The sequence below is a fragment of the Salvelinus alpinus genome, chromosome 6 (genome assembly GCF_045679555.1).
Source record: "Salvelinus alpinus chromosome 6, SLU_Salpinus.1, whole genome shotgun sequence".
Taxonomy (NCBI): Eukaryota; Metazoa; Chordata; class Actinopteri; order Salmoniformes; family Salmonidae; genus Salvelinus; species Salvelinus alpinus.
Window position 1 is genome coordinate 86,321,956 of NC_092091.1, and position 22,750 is coordinate 86,344,705.

General features: G+C 43.8%; 1 long non-coding RNA gene across 1 annotated transcript; it reads right to left on the reverse strand.

The window, feature by feature from the left end:
- Positions 1–13,270: 13,270 nt before the first annotated feature.
- Positions 13,271–15,110, reverse strand: LOC139577892 (uncharacterized). The gene is made up of 4 exons (XR_011675459.1): positions 14,730–15,110; positions 14,347–14,481; positions 14,038–14,114; positions 13,271–13,772 (listed from the first exon to the last, which is right to left on the reverse strand). It is a non-coding gene; the product is annotated as an uncharacterized lncRNA (long non-coding RNA).
- Between the last annotated feature and the right edge of the window lie 7,640 nt (positions 15,111–22,750).

Consider the following 22,750-nt stretch of genomic DNA (forward strand, 5'->3'; position numbering starts at 1 on the left):
TTAGAGTAGCTGGGTCTGTCAGTAACAGTATCAGAGTAGCTGGGTCTGTCAGTAACAGTATCAGAATAGCTGGGTCTGTCAGTAACAGTATGAGAGTAGCTGGGTCTGTCAGTAACAGTATCAGAGTAGCTGGGTCTGTCAGTAACAGTATCAGAGTAGCTGGGTCTGTCAGTAACAGTATCAGAGTAGCCGGGTCTGTCAGTAACAGTATCAGAGTAGCTGGGTCTGTCAGTAAGAGTATCAGAGTAGCTGGGTCTGTCAGTAACAGTATCAGAGTAGCTGGGTCTGTCAGTAACAGTATCAGAGTAGCTGGGTCTGTCAGTAACAGTATCAGAGTAGCTGGGTCTGTCAGTAACAGTATCAGAGTAGCTGGGTCTGTCAGTAACAGTATCAGAGTAGCTGGGTCTGTCAGTAACAGTATCAGAGTAGCTGGGTCTGTCAGTAACAGTATCAGAGTAGCTGGGTCTGTCAGTAACAGTATCAGAGTAGCTGGGTCTGTCAGTAACAGTATCAGAGTAGCTGGGTCTGTCAGTAACAGTATCAGAGTAGCTGGGTCTGTCAGTAACAGTATCAGAGTAGCTGGGTCTGTCAGTAACAGTATCAGAGTAGCTGGGTCTGTCAGTAACAGTATCAGAGTAGCTGGGTCTGTCAGTAACAGTATCAGAGTAGCTGGGTCTGTCAGTAACAGTATCAGAGTAGCTGGGTCTGTCAGTAACAGTATCAGAGTAGCTGGGTCTGTCAGTAACAGTATCAGAGTAGCTGGGTCTGTCAGTAACAGTGTCAGAGTAGCTGGGTCTGTCAGTAACAGTATGAGAGTAGCTGGGTCTGTCAGTAACAGTATCAGAGTAGCTGGGTCTGTCAGTAACAGTATCAGAGTAGCTGGGTCTGTCAGTAACAGTATCAGAGTAGCTGGGTCTGTCAGTAACAGTATCAGAGTAGCTGGGTCTGTCAGTAACAGTATCAGAGTAGCTGGGTCTGTCAGTAACAGTATCAGAGTAGCTGGGTCTGTCAGTAACAGTATCAGAGTAGCTGGGTCTGTCAGTAACAGTATCAGAGTAGCTGGGTCTGTCAGTAACAGTATCAGAGTAGCTGGGTCTGTCAGTAACAGTATCAGAGTAGCTGGGTCTGTCAGTAACAGTATCAGAGTAGCTGGGTCTGTCAGTAACAGTATCAGAGTAGCTGGGTCTGTCAGTAACAGTATCAGAGTAGCTGGGTCTGTCAGTAACAGTATCAGAGTAGCTGGGTCTGTCAGTAACAGTATCAGAGTAGCTGGGTCTGTCAGTAACAGTATCAGAGTAGCTGGGTCTGTCAGTAACAGTATCAGAGTAGCTGGGTCTGTCAGTAACAGTGTCAGAGTAGCTGGGTCTGTCAGTAACAGTATGAGAGTAGCTGGGTCTGTCAGTAACAGTATCAGAGTAGCTGGGTCTGTCAGTAACAGTATCAGAGTAGCTGGGTCTGTCAGTAACAGTATCAGAGTAGCTGGGTCTGTCAGTAACAGTATCAGAGTAGCTGGGTCTGTCAGTAACAGTATCAGAGTAGCTGGGTCTGTCAGTAACAGTATCAGAGTAGCTGGGTCTGTCAGTAACAGTATCAGAGTAGCTGGGTCTGTCAGTAACAGTATCAGAGTAGCTGGGTCTGTCAGTAACAGTATCAGAGTAGCTGGGTCTGTCAGTAACAGTATCAGAGTAGCTGGGTCTGTCAGTAACAGTATCAGAGTAGCTGGGTCTGTCAGTAACAGTGTCAGAGTAGCTGGGTCTGTCAGTAACAGTATCAGAGTAGCTGGGTCTGTCAGTAACAGTATCAGAGTAGCTGGGTCTGTCAGTAACAGTGTCAGAGTAGCTGGGTCTGTCAGTAACAGTATCAGAGTAGCTGGGTCTGTCAGTAACAGTGTCAGAGTAGCTGGGTCTGTCAGTAACAGTATCAGAGTAGCTGGGTCTGTCAGTAACAGTATCAGAGTAGCTGGGTCTCTGATGCAGATATCAGTTAGTATAACAGGTAAACACAACCATAAAGGATACAATCACAACTACTGCCCTGCCCTCTCATGTTAACAGTTCACACCTCTTGACTTGAACTAGTCCATCTCAAGGTCTGATGGGTAATGTTAGACTCCAGATGTGGAACACAGACTGAGATGGACCCACACCACTTGAGGAAGTCACACCTCATGACTTGAGTCTTAGAGGTGTTGATACAGCTGAATGACTCTGTTGTTTCACTCAAAGTCACATCATAAAGTATCTATCTGGTGTCTGGTCCCTCATACAGACTGTTAATACTACACTTTATACCACGTATCCTGGAGAAATATTACATATTACTACATAATAATAATGTCACATAGTATTTTGTGCGCATGCCTACACACACACACACACACACACACACACACACACACACACACACACACACACACACACACACACACACACACACACACACACACACACACACACACACACACACACACACACACACACACACACACACACACACACACACACACACACACACTCGTGTGCAGGGCTACAGTGGCATGTAGATGGAAACACTGTGGTTTCTACAGACCTGAAAACTGCTCCTCAGACCTGAAACCCAGTTCCCCCTTAACCCCTCCCCTACAGAGCAGCAGCACTAGCTGAGTAAACCACAACCACACAAAAAGGACTCGGCATGCATATGCAATCATCATACGTACCTTAACCCCTCAGACCTAAACACCAGGCCCCCCTTAACCCCTCAGACCTAAACACCAGGCCCCCCTTAACCCCTCCCCTACAGAGCAGCAGCACTAGCTGAGTAAACCACAACCACACACATGGGACTATATATAATATACAATCATATGGACACACTCCCATATACACACACATATATATATATAAACACATGTAAACATATACATACATTGACCACTACTAATGTTGATCAGTCTGATATTATGATGTTGGCATTACAGTACTCATATAAGAGCTAGTCACTGATTGGCTGAGAGGACACACTCAGTACACAGGAAACCCACACTGACTTCCTGTTGTTGTTGCCATGGTGCTGTCATTCAGCTTGAGGAAGAGAGACCAAATGTTGTTATTACAAGTTAATTTGTCACATAAATCTCTCCCCTTCACACATATTGACCAGAGTGTGGATGTTAATTAATCGGTTACTGTTCATTGATTAACACAGAGATCATTCATCAGATGGGATGAAAAGTACTGTTTAACACTGGGTATATAGCACATCCTCCAGTGCATCCTGGGTATTGTAGTTTACTATTATCACCACCATAGTTTAGTGTTGTAAATACAAAGATCCATCATGAAATATAACATAGATTCAGAATCTCTATTCATTGCTGAAAAGTAATGTTTAACACCTACTTTAGGTCTAACATTAGGTCTACTTCCTGACTACAGGTATAAAGACGTCTTTTAAGCCTCTGTATAAGTGTATTTTCTTGTAGGTTTAAAGGTCAACTCAGTCATCAAAATGTGTGTTTGTTTCTTCATAGAGTGTCTGTAGGTCTAAGGTGAACACCTCAAAGAAGCTGAATATTTTCCATTGACGTCACGTTGGTGTGAAACCTGTTTACCTTGATGCTAGACCCTCCTCTTCCTGTCACAACATGGGTTTCAGAGAAAAGGACCACACGCTGAAAACTTTCCATTCCATCGAACCAATCGCTGCTCGTATGTCCTTTCATGGTAAAGTACATCTAGTCATGAACTCGGAAATACGCAGCAAAGACCTTGTTACTCAAAGACCTTGTTACTCTCTGACAGTCACCATCACACCATCAGACCACGAGATGGACAGGCTGTGTGTTTCTCTCATCACTCTCTTGTGTAAGTAGCCTTTAGAATTAGTTTTGCTGGGCCTCAGAGCTGCACGATAGATCATCGTCTGATGTGGTTTTATACTTGTCTACATTTGTTAACCTACACTCTTACAAAAAGGGTTCCAAAGTGTTCTTCGGCTGTCCCCATAGGAGAACCCTTTTTGGTTCCATTTCCTCTGTGGAAGTGGTTCAATCTTGAACCCAAAAGGGATCTACCTAGAACCAAAAGGGATCTACCTAGAACCAAAAAGGATCTACCCAGAACCAAAAGGGATCTACTTAGAACCAAAAGGGATCTGCCTAGAATCTGCTACCTGTAGGTGCTGTTTCCTCCAGTCAGTTCATCCTAACACTGTTCCTCTGATACCTGTAGGTGCTGTTTCCTCCAGTCAGTTCATCCTAACACTGTTCCTCTGTTACCTGTAGGTGCTGTTTCCTCCAGTCAGTTCATCCTAACACTGTTCCTCTGTTACCTGTAGGTGCTGTTTCCTCCAGTCAGTTCATCCTAACACTGTTCCTCTGCTACCTGTAGGTGCTGTTTCCTCCAGTCAGGATGGGATCTCTGCAGCAGAGGTGGAGCTGAGAGTCAGACCAGGAGACAACATCACTCTCTACTGTGACTGTAACATAACTACTGGAGTTTACATTATGTGGTATAGGAACTGTTCTCACAAGTACCAGCAGCCTCTCGTTATTTCAGCAAAAGAATTGATTTACAACCGTTTCCCTGGATATAATGTGTTATGGAACCCCTCTAACAAGTCCTATGATCTACTGATTGAGAACATCACTGAATCTGACCTGGGACTCTACTACTGTGGGACTGTGGAGAACAAGGTAGTGGATGATGGAGGTAAAGGAGGAATTAAACAGAAAGAGTTGTACCACTATGGAAACATCACCACTAGGATTTCACTTGGTAAGAACAGTTATTATTCTGTCTTTATCTTCTGGCTGTATCTTTGGTATTGGTTTCTTTGAATGAGAGTTACGCCAAAGAAAATGTATCTTATTTTGAATTAACACTCTGAGACTAATCTAAACTCACAAAATGTCCCCCCCAATGAATGTTAAAACAACCAAGAGTCATGATTAACAATATATCATTGACAAGGTCTTTATTGTTTCTAAGAGTGTAGTTCTGTTTGTGTTTAATGTTTTGTCCAGACACCAGTCCTCCTGAGTCCTCCTCCTCCTCCCCTGATGAAGACTGCGGACTGTGTTGGATGTTGCTGTTCAGTCTGTGTCCTGTGTCTGCTCTCCTCTCCTCTCTCCTCTCCTCCACCTGTGTCTACTCCTTCTGCAGAACAACAGGTAAACTCACTCTCTCACTCTCTCAGTCAGGATTGACTTAATTAATCACTCGTTCATATTTTAAGTCTGGGTATTCCTAATCAATCTCACCTATTATTTAAATAATTACCTACGATTTTAACTTTTTTTTTTTTTTTGACAACAATAAGTAAACATCTACCAACTTTTAACTGATAAGTCCTTGTTTAACCTCAAACTTGGTGTTTTAATGGTGGTAACTCTTCCTCTGCAGCTCCAACTGAGACTCAGGTTCCTCTGAACAGGACGACCACCAGGGGAAGTGACAGCAGAGAGCAGATTACAGTCAGAGTGGGTATTGTAGTTTCATTTTGGGTAGCCATCTTGATTTGGAGTCCACGTGTATGGAAACCCTACCCTATTCACATAGTATGTTTTCAATGGCATTTATAGTCCTTAAAAACAGAAGATAGATAGCAGCAAAACATATTGTATAATCTTAATGTTTATATTTCAATAAACAGAATATTAAAATAATCTCTCTCTCTCTCCTTCTGACTCTCTCTCTGCCTCTTTTTCTGTCTCTCTCTCTCTCTCTCTCTCTCTCTCTCTCTCTCTCTCTCTCTCTCTCTCTCTCTCTCTCTCTCTCAGGAGGAAGGAGACCTGTTTTACGCCTCGTTGGATATCCGTCAGGGACAGAGGAGACCAAAGAAGAAGAAGACAGTACAGAACTCTGACTTCAGTACCTACTCAGCCATCAATACCAGCAGGGCGTGAGACCTATACCATCCATCAGTACCAGCAGAGTGTGAAACCTATACCATCCATCAATACCAGCAGAGTGAGACCTTTACCAGCCATCAATACCAGCAGAGTGTGAGACCTGAACCAGCCATCCATACCAGCAGAGTGTGAGACCTATACCATCCATCAATACCAGCAGAGTGAGACCTATACCATCCATCAATACCAGCAGGGCGTGAGACCTATACCATCCATCAATACCAGCAGAGTGAGACCTATACCATCCATCAATAACAGCAGAGTGAGACCTTTACCAGTCATTAATACCAGCAGACTGTACCAGCCATCAATACCAGCAGTGTGATCTATACCATCCATCAATACCATCAGAGTGAGATCTATACCATCCATCAATACCATCAGAGTGAGACCTATACCATCCATCAATACCAGCAGAGTGTGACCTATACCATCCATCAATACCAGCAGAGTGAGATCTATACCATCCATCAATACCATCAGAGAGAGACCTTTACTATCCATCAATACCATCAGAGAGTGAGACCTATACCATCCATCTATACCAGCAGACAGGGACACCTTTACCATCCATCAATACCAGGATATCCGTCAGGGACAGAGGAGACCAAAGAAGAAGAAGACAGTACAGAACTCTGACTTCAGTACCTACTCAGCCATCAATACCAGCAGGGCGTGAGACCTATACCATCCATCAGTACCAGCAGAGTGTGAAACCTATACCATCCATCAATACCAGCAGAGTGAGACCTTTACCAGCCATCAATACCAGCAGAGTGTGAGACCTGAACCAGCCATCCATACCAGCAGAGTGTGAGACCTATACCATCCATCAATACCAGCAGAGTGAGACCTATACCATCCATCAATACCAGCAGGGCGTGAGACCTATACCATCCATCAATACCAGCAGAGTGAGACCTATACCATCCATCAATAACAGCAGAGTGAGACCTTTACCAGTCATTAATACCAGCAGACTGAGACCTATACCATCCATCAATACCAGCAGAGTGAGACCTATACCATCCATCAATACCAGCAGAGTGAGACCTATACCATCCATCAATACCAGCAGGGCGTGAGACCTATACCATCCATCAATACCAGCAGAGTGAGATCTATACCATCCATCAATACCAGCAGAGTGAGACCTATACCATCCATCAATACCAGCAGAGTGAGACCTATACCATCCATCAATACCAGAAAAGTCTGAGACCTATACCAGCCATCAATACCAGCAGAGTGTGAGACCTATACCATCCATCAATACCAGCAGAGTGAGACCTATACCATCCATCAATACCAGCAGAGTGAGACCTATACCATCCATCAATACCAGCAGAGTGAGATCTATACCATCCATCAATACCAGCAGAGTGAGATCTATACCATCCATCAATACCAGCAGAGTGAGACCTATACCATCCATCAAAATCAGCAGAGTGAGACCTATACCATCCATCAATACCAGAAAAGTCTGAGACCTATACCAGCCATCAATACCAGCAGAGTGTGAGACCTATACTATCCATCAATACCATCAGAGTGAGACCTATACCATCCATCAATACCAGCAGAGTGTGAGACCTATACTATCCATCAATACCAGCAGAGTGAGATCTATACCATCCATCAATACCAGCAGAGTGAGACCTATACCATCCATCAATACCAGCAGAGTGAGACCTATACCATCCATCAATACCAGCAGAGTGAGACCTATACCAGCCATCAATACCAGCAGTGTGATCTATACCATCCATCAATACCATCAGAGTGAGATCTATACCATCCATCAATACCATCAGAGTGAGACCTATACCATCCATCAATACCAGCAGAGTGTGACCTATACCATCCATCAATACCAGCAGAGTGAGATCTATACCATCCATCAATACCATCAGAGAGAGACCTTTACTATCCATCAATACCATCAGAGAGTGAGACCTATACCATCCATCTATACCAGCAGACAGGGACACCTTTACCATCCATCAATACCAGCAGAGAGTGAGACCAATACCAACCATCAATATCAGCAGAGAGTGAGACCTATACCATCAATCAATACCAGCAGAGTGAGAACTATACCATCCATCAATACCAGCAGAGTGAGAGACTTTTATCAGCCATCAATACCAGCAGAGTGAGAGACTTATACCAGCCATCAATACCAGGAGAGTGAGAGACCTATACCATCCATCAATACAAGCAGAGTGAGCGACTTATACCAGCCATCAATACCAGGAGAGTGAGAGACCTATATCATCCATCAATACCAGCAGAGTGAGCGACTTATACCAGCCATCAATACCAGCAGAGTGAGAGACTTATACCAGTCATCAATACCAGAAGCGTGAGAGACATACCAGCCATCAATACCAGGAGAGTGAGAGAGACTTATACCATCCATCAATACCATCAGAGAGAGACCTTTACTATCCATCAATACCATCAGAGAGTGAGACCTATACCATCCATCTATACCAGCAGACAGGGACACCTTTACCATCAATCAATACCAGCAGAGAGTGAGACCAATACCAACCATCAATACCAGAAGAGAGTGAGACCTATACCATCAATCAATACCAGCAGAGTGAGACCTATACCATCCATCAATACCAGCAGAGTGAGAGACTTTTACCAGCCAACAATACCAGGAGAGTGAGACCTATACCATCCATCATTACCAGCAGAGTGAGAGACTTATACCAGCCATCAATACCAGGAGAGTGATAGACCTATACCATCCATCAATACCAGCAGAGTGAGCGACTTATACCAGCCATCAATACCAGGAGAGTGAGAGACCTATATCATCCATCAATACCAGCAGAGTGAGCGACTTATAGCAGCCATCAATACCAGCAGAGTGAAAGACTTATACCAGTCATCAATACCAGAAGCGTGAGAGACCTATACCAGCCATCAAAACCAGCAGAGTGTGAGACCTATACAATCCATAATTTCCAGCAGAGTGTGAGACCTGTACCAGCCATCAATACCAGTAGAGTGGGAGACCTATGTAAGCCATCAATACCAGTAGAGTGTGAGACCTATACCAGCCATCAATACCAGCAGAGTGTGAGACCTATACCAGCCATCAATACCAGTGGAGTGGGAGACCTATGTCAGCCATCAATACCAGTAGAGTGTGAGACCTATACCATCCATCAATACCAGCAGAGTGAGACTTATACCAGGAAACAATACCAGCAGAGTGTGAGACCTATACCAGCCATCAATACCAGCAGAGTGTGAGACCTACACCATCTATCAATAACAGCAGAGTGAGACCTATACCATCCAACAATACCAGCAGTGTGAGACCTATACCATCCATCAATACCAGCAGAGTGTGAGACCTATACCATCCATCAATAACAGCAGAGTGAGACCTATACCATCCATCAATACCAACAGAGTGTGAGACCTATCCAGTCATCATACCAGCAGTGTGAGACCTTTACCATCCACCAATACCAGCAGAGTGTGAGACCTATACCATCCATCAATACCAGCAGAGTGTGAGACCTGTACCATCCATCAATACCAGCAGAGTTTGAGACCTATACCATCCATCAATACCAGCAGAGTGTGAGACCTTTACCAGCCATCAAAACCAGCAGAGTGTGAGACCTATACAATCCATAATTAACAGCAGAGTGTGAGACCTGTACCAGCCATCAATACCAGTAGAGTGGGAGACCTATGTAAGCCATCAATACCAGTAGAGTGTGAGACCTATACCAGCCATCAATACCAGCAGAGTGTGAGACCTATACCAGCCATCAATACCAGTAGAGTGGGAGACCTATGTCAGCCATCAATACCAGTAGAGTGTGAGACCTATACCATCCATCAATAACAGCAGAGTGAGACTTATACCAGGAAACAATACCAGCAGAGTGAGACCTACACCATCTATCAATAACAGCAGAGTGAGACCTATACCATCCAACAATACCAGCAGTGTGAGACCTATACTATCCATCAATAACAGCAGAGTGAGACCTATACCATCCATCAATACCAACAGAGTGTGAGACCTATACCATCCATCAATACCAGCAGAGTGTGAGACCTATACCATCCATAAATACCAGCAGAGTGTGAGACCTATACCATCCATCAATACCAGCAGAGTGAGACCTATACCATCCATCAATACCAGCAGAGTTTGAGACCTATAACAGCCATCAATACCATCAGAGTGTGAGCCCTGTACCATCTATTAATACCAGCAGTGTGTGAACCCTATACCAGCCATCAATACCAGCAGAGTGAGACCTATACCAGCCATCAATACCAGCAGAGTGAGACCTATACCAACCAGCAATACCAGCAGAGTGAGACCTTTACCAACCATCAATACCAGCAGAATGTGAGACCTATACCAGCCATCAATACCAGCAGAAAGTGAGACCTATACCAGCCATCAATACCAGCAGAATGTGAGACCTATACCATCCATCAATACCAGCAGAGTGAGACCTATACCAGCCACCAATACCAGCAGAGTCAGACCTATACCATCCATCAATACCAGCAGAGTGAGACCTATACCATCCATCAATACCAGCAGAGTGAGACCTATACCATCCATCAATACCATTAGAGTGAGACCTATACCATCCACCAATACCAGCAGAGTGAGACCTATACCATCCACCAATACCAGCAGAGTGAGACCTATACCATCCACCAATACCAGCAAAGAGTGAGACCTATACCATCCATCAATACCAGCAGAGTGTGAAAATACATCACAGTAAAATAATGTTTTTAAAAACTTCAGGAATATATATTTTTGTGAAGTGAAATGTTTTTATATGTACCTTGAATGTGTCCAATGAGAAACTGTCGTCATGTTGTTTCACCAAACCATCATCCAATGGGCTCATTCTTTCTCTATTACCCAGATGGTTGATAATGATTTTGATTTGGTGAAGATTTTGTATGAGCTTCGAGATTTATGGCATTTGGTATTTTTGCTTTATTTTATTGATTTTTGTTTATTTTTTTATTGCTTTTTTCTTTTTAAAACACAAAGTTTCTACTTTTAGCTTTTTTGTTGTTTCTTTGAGAGTAAAAACATTTTATTGTTATGCATTTTCTATTTTGTAAAATGAGCTGATGTTATTGTCTGATTTATAGTTCAGATTGAGATCATGATAATGTCTGATTTATAGTTGGTAAATATACCTGTAATGAATATCTTTTGGAATAAAATTATGTTTTTTAAAGATTATAATGTTCTGTGGTATAATTAACCTGATTTCACTATGTAATTCTACTGATAATGTGGTATAATGAACCTGACTTCAATATGTAACTCTACTGAGAATGTGGTATAATTGACCTGATTTCACTATGTAACTCTATTGATAATGTGGTATAATTAACCTGATTTCACTATGTAACTCTATTGATAATGTGGTATAATTAACCTGATTTCACTATGTAACTCTATTGAGAATGTGTTTTAAAGCTTAACTGAGCTACTTTTAGTCAACTTCAACCAAAGGCTCGGGGTTCGTATGAAACCATGGAAACTGCTGGGATTCTGTTCAACATCTGTCGTCCTCTAAAGCCACACCCCCTTAGCATCCAAGCCACACCCTCTTAACCTATGACACACCCTTGTCTTGTCTAGGCCAACCCTCTAAGTATATAAACCACACCTACTAAGCCTATAAGCCACACCCTCAAACATAAACCTCGCTGAAATTTCAAACAGAATGACCTGACCTTAACAGTGAGGAGACTGTAGTTAACATGGAGGAGACTGTAGTTAACATGGAGGAGACTGTAGTTAACATTGAGGAGACTGTATTTAACATGGAGGAGACTGAAGTTAATATGGAGGAGACTGTAGTTAACATGGAGGAGACTGTAGTTAACATTGAGGAGACTGTAGTTAACATGGAGGAGACTGTAGTTAACATGGAGGAGACTGTAGTTAACATTGCGGAGACTGTAGTTAACATGGAGGAGACTGTAGTTAACATGGAGGAGACTGTAGTTAACATGGAGGAGACTGTAGATAACATGGAGGAGACTGTAGTTAACATGGAGGAGACTGTAGTTAACATGGAGGAGATTGTAGTTAACATTGAGGAGACTGTATTTAACATTGAGGAGACTGAAGTTAACATTGCGGAGACTGTAGTTAACATTGCGGAGACTGAAGTTAACATGGAGGAGACTGTAGTAAACATGGAGGAGACTGTAGTTAACATTGAGGAGACTGTAGTTAACATTAAGTCCTGGGGACCCCAAGAAGTGCACATTTAAATAATTAATTAGTGAATCATCGAGTGTTGATTATTAGATTCAGCTGTGTAGTGCTAGGTCAAAACCAAAACGTACCACAGAGGTAGACTGAGTCAGTCTGGATGATCTGTCTTGTTAGGAGCTCAGTCACTTCATCTCTTTACGATACAAGCAGTGTCTTCACATTTCACCACACATCATTTCATAAGCAATTCTAAATGCTGACGGCAATGAAAGTAGATCAAATGAAACTATATAAATCAATATTTATTCTAGGTACGTTTTAAACATATCAGTTCACTTCACAAAAAGACATGACAATATTTCCTGAAGTTTAGAAAATATGATTTTGCTCTCATAGATCCAATGCAGGTTCCATCTACAGTCAAATTAATGCATAAAAACATACATTTTTATAGTTATAAATGTTGTTTTAAAAAAATATATATTTACCAACCACGGAAAATGTCTAAACTCATTGTAATACCTGGAGAGAGAGAAAGATAATGGAAGTCAAAATTATTCCATAAAAAATGTAATAACTGGTTAAAACTCCTTGTTCCCCAAGTCCCCACTGTGGACCAATCACTGACAAAGGGGCGTAGACTAAAGCTAACGACTTCGGCTTGCATCAAGAACATTTTTTAAGTGTCTGAACAGCCAACAAAACCCAAAACAAAACAAAAACGACATTTTTTTTGTCATTTTGTCAATATATACACAAACTCTGAACTGTTTCGGCTGGTAGCATGCGGACACCTTTGGCCTCCTACTAAGCCTATAAGCCACACCCCCATACATAGACCTCTCTGATAGGTTGCTGGAGCCGAGTCAGACTGAATGGCATGACATTGAACAGGAAGAGACCACAGTGTCCTCATACTCAACTCTGGTCCTCCAAGCCAGTTAAACTGTGTTTTTACATTGTTCCCTTCTCTCTAATCACGGATTGGTTTAGACCTGTGATACCAGGTGGGTGTAATTAAGGATCAGGTAGAACAGAGAACCAGCAGGCAACGGACCTCGTAGGGTCAGAGTTCAATACCCCTGACATAGAGGGAGAGAATGAAATAATGAAATAACATCTAATGAAACTGAATCAATATTTATTGAAAATTGCTTTTAAAACACATCAATACACTGCAAACATGAATTACAATGATAAACCAACAATGAAACTTCCAAACTGAAACTATATCAAAAGCTATTTAAACATTTTCCCTGAGCTTAAAAACAACATTTTAAAATAACTATTGTTATGATTATTATAAGCCAAAATGCACAAATGAAAGGCTACAGACGAAAGTAAAAAAGTCACTAGAACAAAAATATAATAACTCATACAATCAAAGCTGTAATACCTTGTCCTCCCTGATAATAATGTTATTGGTCTCACTCTGATGGTATTGATGGCTGGTGTAGGTCTCACTCTGCTGGTATTGATGGATGGTATAGGTCTCACTCTGCTGGTATTGATGGATGGTATAGGTCTCACTCTGCTGGTATTGATGGATGGTATAGGTCACATACTGCTGGTATTGATGGATGGTATAAGTCTCACACTCTGCTGGTATTGATGGCTGAATAGGTACTGAAGTCAGAGAGAGAGAGTGAGAGAGAGACAAGGAGAGTAAGATATATATATACAGAGAGAGAGAGAGAATGAGAGAGATTGTATTAATAATGTTAATATTTATGAAATATCATCATACATTACGATTAGATCTTGTATATTGTTGCCATCTGTTATTAATGATTTTATATACCATTGAAATTACTCTTTGTGTGATGCTGGATTACCAAACACATGGACTACAAGTCAAGATGGCTACCCAAAATGAAACTACAATACCCACTTTGACTGTAGTCTGCTCTCTGCTGTCACTTCCCCTGGTGGTCGTCCTGTTCAGAGGAACCTGAGTCTCAGTTGGAGCTGCAGAGGAAGAGTTACCACCATTAAAACAACACGTTTGAGGTCAAACAAAGACATATCAGTTAAAAGATAGTAGATGTCTGCATTTTGTGGTCAAAATACCAATGTTAAATAAATAGGTAATAAATTGCATAATAAATAATAGGTGAGATTGATTAGAAATACCCCGACTTAAACAAATGAATGAGTTAAAAAGTGAATCCTGACAGAGAAAGTGAGATAGTTAGTTTACCTGTTGTTCTGAAGAATGTGTAGACACAGGTGAAGGAGAGGAGAGCAGACACAGGACACAGACTGAACAGCAACATCCAACACAGCCCACAGTCTACATCAGGGGAGGAGGAGGAGGACTCAGGAGGACTGATGTCTGGACAAAACATTAAACAGAAACAGAACTACACTCTTGTAAACAATCAAGATCTTCTCAATAATCTATTGATAGTCATGAATCTTGGATGTTTAAACATGAATTTGAGGAGACATTTTGTGAGTTTAGATTAGTCTCAGAGGGTTGATACAAAATAAGATACATTTTTTTTGGCGTAACTCTCATTCAAAGAAACCAATACCAAAGATACAGCCAGAAGATAAAGACAGAATAATAACTGTTCTTACCAAGTGAAATCCTAGTGGTGATGTTTCCATAGTGGTACAACTCTTTAGGTTTAATTAGTTTTCCTTCTTCCACCAGGTTTGTCTCCGTTGTCCCACAGTAGTAGAGTCCCAGGTCAGATCCAGTGATGTTCTCAATCAGTAGATCATAGGACTTGTTAGAGGGGTTCCATAACACATTATATCCAGGGAAAGGGTTGTTACTTAAAAACTTAGCTGAAATAACAAGAGGAGGCTGGTACTTGTGAGAACAGTTCCTATACCACATAATGTAAACTCCACTAGCTATGCTACAGTCACAGTAGAGAGTGATGTTGTCTCCTGGTCTGACTCTCAGCTCCACCTCTGCTGCAGAGATCCCATCCTGACTGGAGGAAACAGCACCTACAGGAAGCAGGGGAACAGTGTTAGGATGAACTGACTGGAGGAAACAGCACCTACAGGTAGCAGAGGAACAGTGTTAGGATGAACTGACTGGAGGAAACAGCACCTACAGGTAGCAGAGGAACAGTGTTAGGATGAACTGACTGGAGGAAACAGCACCTACAGGTAGCAGAGGAACAGTGTTAGGATGAACTGACTGGAGGAAACAGCACCTACAGGAAGCAGAAGAACAGTGTTAGGATGAACTGACTGGAGGAAACAGCACCTACAGGAAGCAGAGGAACAGTGTTAGGATGAACTGACTGGAGGAAACAGCATCTACAGGTAGCAGAGGAACAGTGTTAGGATGAACTGACTGGAGGAAACAGCATCTACAGGTAGCAGAGGAACAGTTTTAGGATGAACTGACTGGAGGAAACAGCATCTACAGGAAGCAGAGGAACAGTGTTAGGATGAACTGACTGGAGGAAACAGCACCTACAGGTAGCAGAGGAACAGTGTTAGGATGAACTGACTGGAGGAAACAGCACCTACAGGTAGCAGAGGAACAGTGTTAGGATGAACTGACTGGAGGAAACAGCACCTACAGGAAGCAGAGGAACAGTGTTAGGATGAACTGACTGGAGGAAACAGCATCTACAGGAAGCAGAGGAACAGTGTTAGGATGAACTGACTGGAGGAAACAGCACCTACAGGTAACAGAGGAACAGTGTTAGGATGAACTGACTGGAGGAAACAGCACCTACAGGTAGCAGAGGAACAGTGTTAGGATGAACTGACTGGAGGAAACAGCACCTACAGGTAGCAGAGGAACAGTGTTAGGATGAACTGATTGGAGGAAACAGCACCTACAGGTAGCAGAGGAACAGTGTTAGGATGAACTGACTGGAGGAAACTGCACCTACAGGTAACAGAGGAACAGTGTTAGGATGAACTGACTGGAGGAAACAGCACCTACAGGTAGCAGAGGAACAGTGTTAGGATGAATCACAGAATGTCAATCTGATATAATAAACTTCTCCACATGAAAATATAAACCTCATGTCTTTACCACAGTCATTACAATATCACAATAATAAGATAACAAATCTGTTCAACCATAAAACCACATCAATAAATCATCTATCATCCAGCTATGAGGCCCCGTAAAAAAGTTACTCACATAAGAATGCAATCAGAGTGACACACAGCCTGTCCATCTGGTGGTCTGATGGTGTGATGGTGACTGTCAGAGAGTAGCTGGGTCTTTGAGTAACAATGTCTTTGCTGCGTATTTCCGTGTTCATGACTAGATGTACTTTACCATGAAAGGACATACGAGCAGCGATTGGTTCGATGGAGTGGAAAGTTTTCAGCTCGTGTTCCTTTTCTCAGAAACCCATGTTGTGACAGGAAGAGGAGGGTCTAGCATCGAGGTCAACAGGTTTCACACCAACGTGACGTCAATGGAAAATGTTCAGCTTTGAGGTTTTCACCTTAGTTAGCAACACCTACCTAGTAGCACCTGGTCAAGTCAACCTACTACAACATAATGAAACACAACATGAAGAACCAAACACTCATTCTGGTGTCACATTTGACACTTGAAGGAAAAGACTCTTGAGACAGAGACCTAAGGTTGGCCTCTGTACCTGTATCCTGCCAGTATTAATGTTTGATTTATCAAACGATGAACTTCTATTAATCATAACATTTAAAACCTGATCTGCATGAACTATTTCAGGAATCACAAAATGAAGTATTTATCCAGCAAACATCTAGGCCTTTCCAATCTTGGACACCCTGAATTAAAGTCAGCCAGAAACTACAAGCAGAAACTACAATATCCATGATGCTCTGTAGAGGATGTGATGGTACTGCTATGCCAATTGTAGTTTTTAATCTCTTTTTGTTCAGGATTAGTTGGAAAACAAATAGGACATAGACAGAGAGAGAAATGCACTCAGTGTGAAACATGAGTTCATCATCAGGAGAATAGCAGCACCTTGGATGAACAACTACTTATAACTTGGATGTCCTCTCTTCCTCAGGTCAAACGGTAGTCAAACAGCAGCATGGCAACGGTAGTCAAACAGCAGCATGGCAACGGTTAACAAACAGCAGCATGGCAGAAGCAACAGGAAGTGTGGGTTTCCTGTATACTGAGTGTGTCTTCTCAGCCAATCAGTGACTAGCTCTTATATGCGTACTGTAATGCCAATATCATAATATCAGACTTCTCAACATTAGTAGTGGTCATTGTACGTATGTGTTTACATGTGTTTATATATATATATGTGTGTGTATGGGAGTGTGTCCATATGATTGTATATAATGTCTAGTCCTATGTGTGTGGTTGTGGTTTACTCAGCTAGTGCTGCTGCTCTGTAGGGGAGGAGTGGGGGGTTAAGGGGGGGCCTGGGTTTCAGGTCTGAGGGGTAAGGGGGGCCTGGGTTTCAGGTCTGAGGGGAGGACTGAGGGGTTAAGTGGGGCCTGGGTTTCAGGTCTGAGGGGAGGACTGGGGGGTTAAGGGGGGCCTGGGTTTTTAGGTCTGAGGGGAGGACTGAGGGGGTAAGGGGGCCTGGGTTTCAGGACTGAGGGGAGGACTGAGGGGTTAAGGGGGGCCTGGGTTTCAGGTCTGAGGGGATGACTGAGGGGTTAAGGGGTCTGGGTTTTAGGTCTGAGGGGAGGACTGCGGGAGTAAGGGGGCCTGGGTTTCAGGACTGAGGGGAAGACAGAGGGGTTAAGGGGGGCCGTGTGTTTCAGGTCTGAGGGGAGGACTGAGGGGTTAAGGGGGCCTGGGTTTCAGGTCTGAGGGGAGGACTGAGGGGTTAAGGGGGGCCTGGGTTTCAGGTCTGAGGGGAGGACTGAGGGGTTAAGGGGGGCCTGGCTTTCAGGTCTGAGGGGAGGACTGAGGGGTTAAGGGGGGCCTGGGTTTCAGGTCTGAGGGGTTAAACGCTATTGAAGTTTGTACAAACCACAATAAGTTCTATCTTCTTGTCACGTGTCAACTGCTTCATCAGCCCTACTGTGGTCCTGCAAATGTATGTGTGTGTGTGCATGTGTTACTTCTGCCTCTCTGTCCTCTGCGAGGGAGGGGGTGGTTTGGTGCAGACCTGCAGAAACCACTATTGTTTTCCATCACTGTCACACGTCACTTGGTCACCCACTGTGGCTTATGCTGGAGTGTGTGTGTGTGGGTGTCTCTGGAAAGAGAGAGAGGGGAGACCAGTGAGAGAAGGAGTCAGAGAGACAGAGGGGGTCAGAGAGAGAGAGAGAAGGAGGGGGAGTCAGAGAAAGAGAGGGGGGCAGAGAGAGAGAGACAGACAGAGAGAGCGAAAGATGGGGAGACCGAGAGAGAGAGGGTGGGAGGGGTGAAGGAAAGAGAGAATGGGGTGGAGGAAAAAGAGGGAGGGGGGAGTCAGAAAGAGAGAGAGAGAGGGGGGAAGAGAGAGAGAGAGACAGAGAGAGAGAGTGACAGACAGAGAGACAGAGAGAGAGAGAGAGAGAGAGAGAGAGAGAGAGAGAGAGAGAGAGAGAGAGAGAGAGAGAGAGAGAGAGAGAGAGAGAGAGAGAGAGAGAGAGAGAGAGAGAGAGAGAGAAAGTGAGAGAGAAAGAGAGAGAGAGAGAGTACAGTGGTTCACATCACTTCAGGTCTGAGGGTGGAGGAAAAAGAGGGAGGGGGGAGTCAGAAAGAAAGAGAGAGAGAGGGGGGAAGAGAGAGAGCGACAGAGAGAGAGAGTGACAGACAGAGAGAGAGAGAGAGAGAGATTGAGAGAGAGAGAGAGAGAGAGAGAGAGAGAGAGAGAGAGAGTTTGAGTTTGAAATAATCTTTATTGGGTCTGGGAGCCCACCACACAATAAATACTCATACAAAACCACAGTTACACATCAATTAGAAACACAACTCCAACTCCTCCTCCACAGTAACTAAACACAACAGCCTCTGAATACCCCATATACTCAAAAACAGATCAATATTGTTGACAAGTTTATAATAGGCAAACTCAACCCTTAGTCTCGCTGCCAACATTCCCTCCAGCATTCCCACCACATCCACAGACCCTTGTCCCCGAATACTGTTCTTTCGGGTCTTCCATATCGCTAATTTTGCTGCCCCTAACACAAAATTAAGCAACACAACGACACCCTTTTGACTGAACCTGTACTTTGGCCCAAATATATACAGTTGGGAAGAGAAAACCTCTCCCAACGTTGAGAACCAGTCAGTGATCAGGTCAATCATCCCGACCAACCTGGGACACAGTAAAAACAGGTGTGCCAGAGTTTCAGACTCTGCACAGAATGGACACCCCTCCCCAACAGTAGGGTCCAGGTGTACCAGATGCATGTTGGTGGCTATAGCTCCATGTATGATCCTCCATTGGAGGTCAGCTGTCCTCTTATCAATCGGCAGTTTGTATAATGATCGCCAACAGCCTTTTGGGGAAGCACCTGGACCAAGCACACCCGCCCACCTCGTCGATTTTACCCCTTCCAGGGAAGAGGCATGGGACACCTTTACACATATTCTGTACATGGCCTTCTTTCCCACCTCCTTGAAATCCCCCAGCTCCGGGGTATCGAAGGAAAGCAGCATCCCCACGTCCTCGTCAAATGCCCCCACCGCAGCACTAACAATCAGTGCAGGGAACACATAATCCAGACCCTCCTTCCACCGATCAGAATTGGAAATGTCAGTCACATACTGACGATGAAGCACTGGCAAGGAGTCACAGACCTCAGCGACGACCTTCCTCAGTAGGCGAGATGATCGGATCCCCGCTCTTTCTCCCAGCTCCTCCAACGATCTGCTCCTGCTCTGCATCAGATGACCCAGCTTGGTGCACCCGACACCTAACAGGCATGAACGCAGGCTGGCTGAACCCAGAGCACTGGACTGGATGGCAGTGTTATAAAAAAGAGGCTCTTCAAAAAGCCACATCCCTGGTAGCGTGCCGGCCTTACGGGACTTGACCAGAATCCTCCAAGCCTGCATAACAGACTCATAGAATGGAGTCAGGCCATTCAACTCACCCCCCTCCAGCTTTAAGAGGAAAAGGTGCTTGTCTAAGCCCAAACAGCCTGCTCTCCTCATCAGTGCGTAGGCTGTGTCGACCCAGCTAGAACCGTCACTGTACAACAGTCTCTGGGCTGCTTGAAGCCGGAAAGCCATGATCCTAGAGGAAATGTCCACCAGGCCTTGCCCCCCCTCGTGCAGTGGCAGGTACAAAGCTGCAGCTTTGATCCAGTGTTGTCCAGACCAGAAGAAATTGACAAGGGTCCTCTGAAGCTCTTGTATCAGACCCTTTGGTGGCTGCAAAATCATTAGTCTGTGCCACAGGGTAGAGGCAGCAAGATTATTAATTACCAGTACCCTTCCCCTATAAGACAACTGGGGTAGCACCCATTTCCATCTTGACAGTCTGGCACACACTTTCTCCACTACACCCTCCCAGTTCTTTTTCTGAAGAGAACCTTAACATCCTCAGCCCCTGTAATAAAAACTGTCACATCATCTGCATACGCAGACAGTGCTATCGTGGGACCCTTCATTACACCTGGCACAGAGAAACCAGTAAGCTTCGCTCTTAAAAAACAAAGCATTGGTTCAATCGCCAGACTATATAACTGCCCTGAAATTGGGCATCCCTGCCTGATACCCCTTTGGACAGGGATGGGGCAACTCAAACCACCCCCCACCTTCACCATACACGAGGCCCCAGCATACAGTAAATTCATCCAAGACAAAAAAACATCCCCAAACCCAAAGGCTTTCATCGTTTTGAACAAATACTGGTGGTCCACGCGGTCAAAAGCCTTCTCCTGATCCAAAGAAAGTAAACCCACATTTACATCAGACAGTTTACAAATGTCTAGAACATCTCTTATCAGAAACAAGTTGTCAACAATTGAGCGATCAGGTACACAGTAGGACTGGTCCTTGTGGACCAACAATCCCAGATACTCTTTCAACCTGTTTGAGAGACATTTTGAAACTATTTTATATTCTGCACACAGCAAAGCAACAGGTCTCCAATTTTTTATGAGAGCCAAATCCCCCTTTTTTGGCAACAGTGAAAGCACCGCACGTTGACAGGATACAGGAAGAGAACCCTCATGAAAAGATTCACACACCACTTCATAAAAATCCTCCCCAATAGACCCCCAAAAGTGCTTATAGAACTCAGATGGTAAACCATCAATGCCAGGGGCTCGGCCTGTTGAGAGCTGCATAACTGCTGTGGACAGCTCTTGCAGTGTAATGTCAGAGTCCAATGCGACTCTCTGTTCAGGTCCCAATTTAGGAAGACCATGTAACAACTGTTCAGTACACAGAGAGTCACAATCCTCCGCCTTATAGAGGGCAGAGTAGAAATCCACGGCATGTTGACGCATTTCACTGTCATCCGTGGTCACCTTCCCATCAGGGAGACGAAGGCAGACCATCTGTTTACGTTGTAATGTCGACTGTCCAAGGTTATAAAAAAAAGGCACTAGGAGCATCCATATCCTTGAGGGAAGCGAAACGAGACCTAATCAAGGCACCTTTCACTCTTTCATGCAGAAACGACCTCAGTTCATGTCTCTTGTCCTGTAAGTTCATGACTAGTCCAGGGTCATTCTGAGTGAGCAGCTTCAATTCAATTGATTTGATGTCCTGTTCAAGGGCATTGATAGTCTCTTTAACTTCAATTTGAGACAAAGCAGTATACTGTTGACAAAATACTCGTATTTGGGCCTTCCCAACATCCCACCATTGTCTCAAGGACTCAAAATTCCCTTTTGTAACCCTCCATTTTTCCCAAAACAACAAAAACCTTTCACAAAACTTGACATCATGTAACAATTTAACATTAAAATACCAGTAAGGTGATGACCTTCGTGGACAGGACAAGTGAATATCAACAGTTATAATGTGATGATCAGAGAAACCCACAGGAGTAATGGCACACCTTCCAACCCTACTACAGTATTGATCAGATACGTACAACCTATCTAACCTTGCTGCACTGACACGACCTTCATTCACTTTCAACCATGTGTATTGCCTAACTTTTGCATTCTTTACTCTCCACACATCACAAAGCTCTAACTCAGTTAGTAAGCCAGACAGGAAAGTGGCTGACCGCAGGTGAGGTTCTTCAGCGTTGCGATCAACAGTAAAATCCACAGTACAGTTCCAGTCCCCCCCTACAACCATACACCCCTCTTGGTCACACTGTCTTAAGGTTTCTTTTATTTTATCAAACACAACAAGACGCTCGGTACCCTCATTAGGAGCATAAACATTCAAAAAAAGAAACAAAAACCCCATAACATCCACCTTGACCAATAAAACCCGACCCTTGACAATCTCTGTTGTAGATATCACAGTCACCCCTAAACCTGAGGAAAACAAGATGGCCACCCCAGCACTGAAATTAGTACCATGACTGAGTATATGCTGCCCCTCCCACCACATACCCCAGTCAACCTCATTAGCCTCATCACTATGTGTCTCCTGTAGGAAAACTACATTAAGCCTTTTCTGTTTTATTTCTTCTAAAACCCAAGCCCTCTTATTTCTGTCCCTTCCCCCATTAATATTGAGAGAACCTACCCTTAGTACCTCCATGTAGAAAAGAGAAAAGAAAAGCAGAATAAACCACAGAGAAACC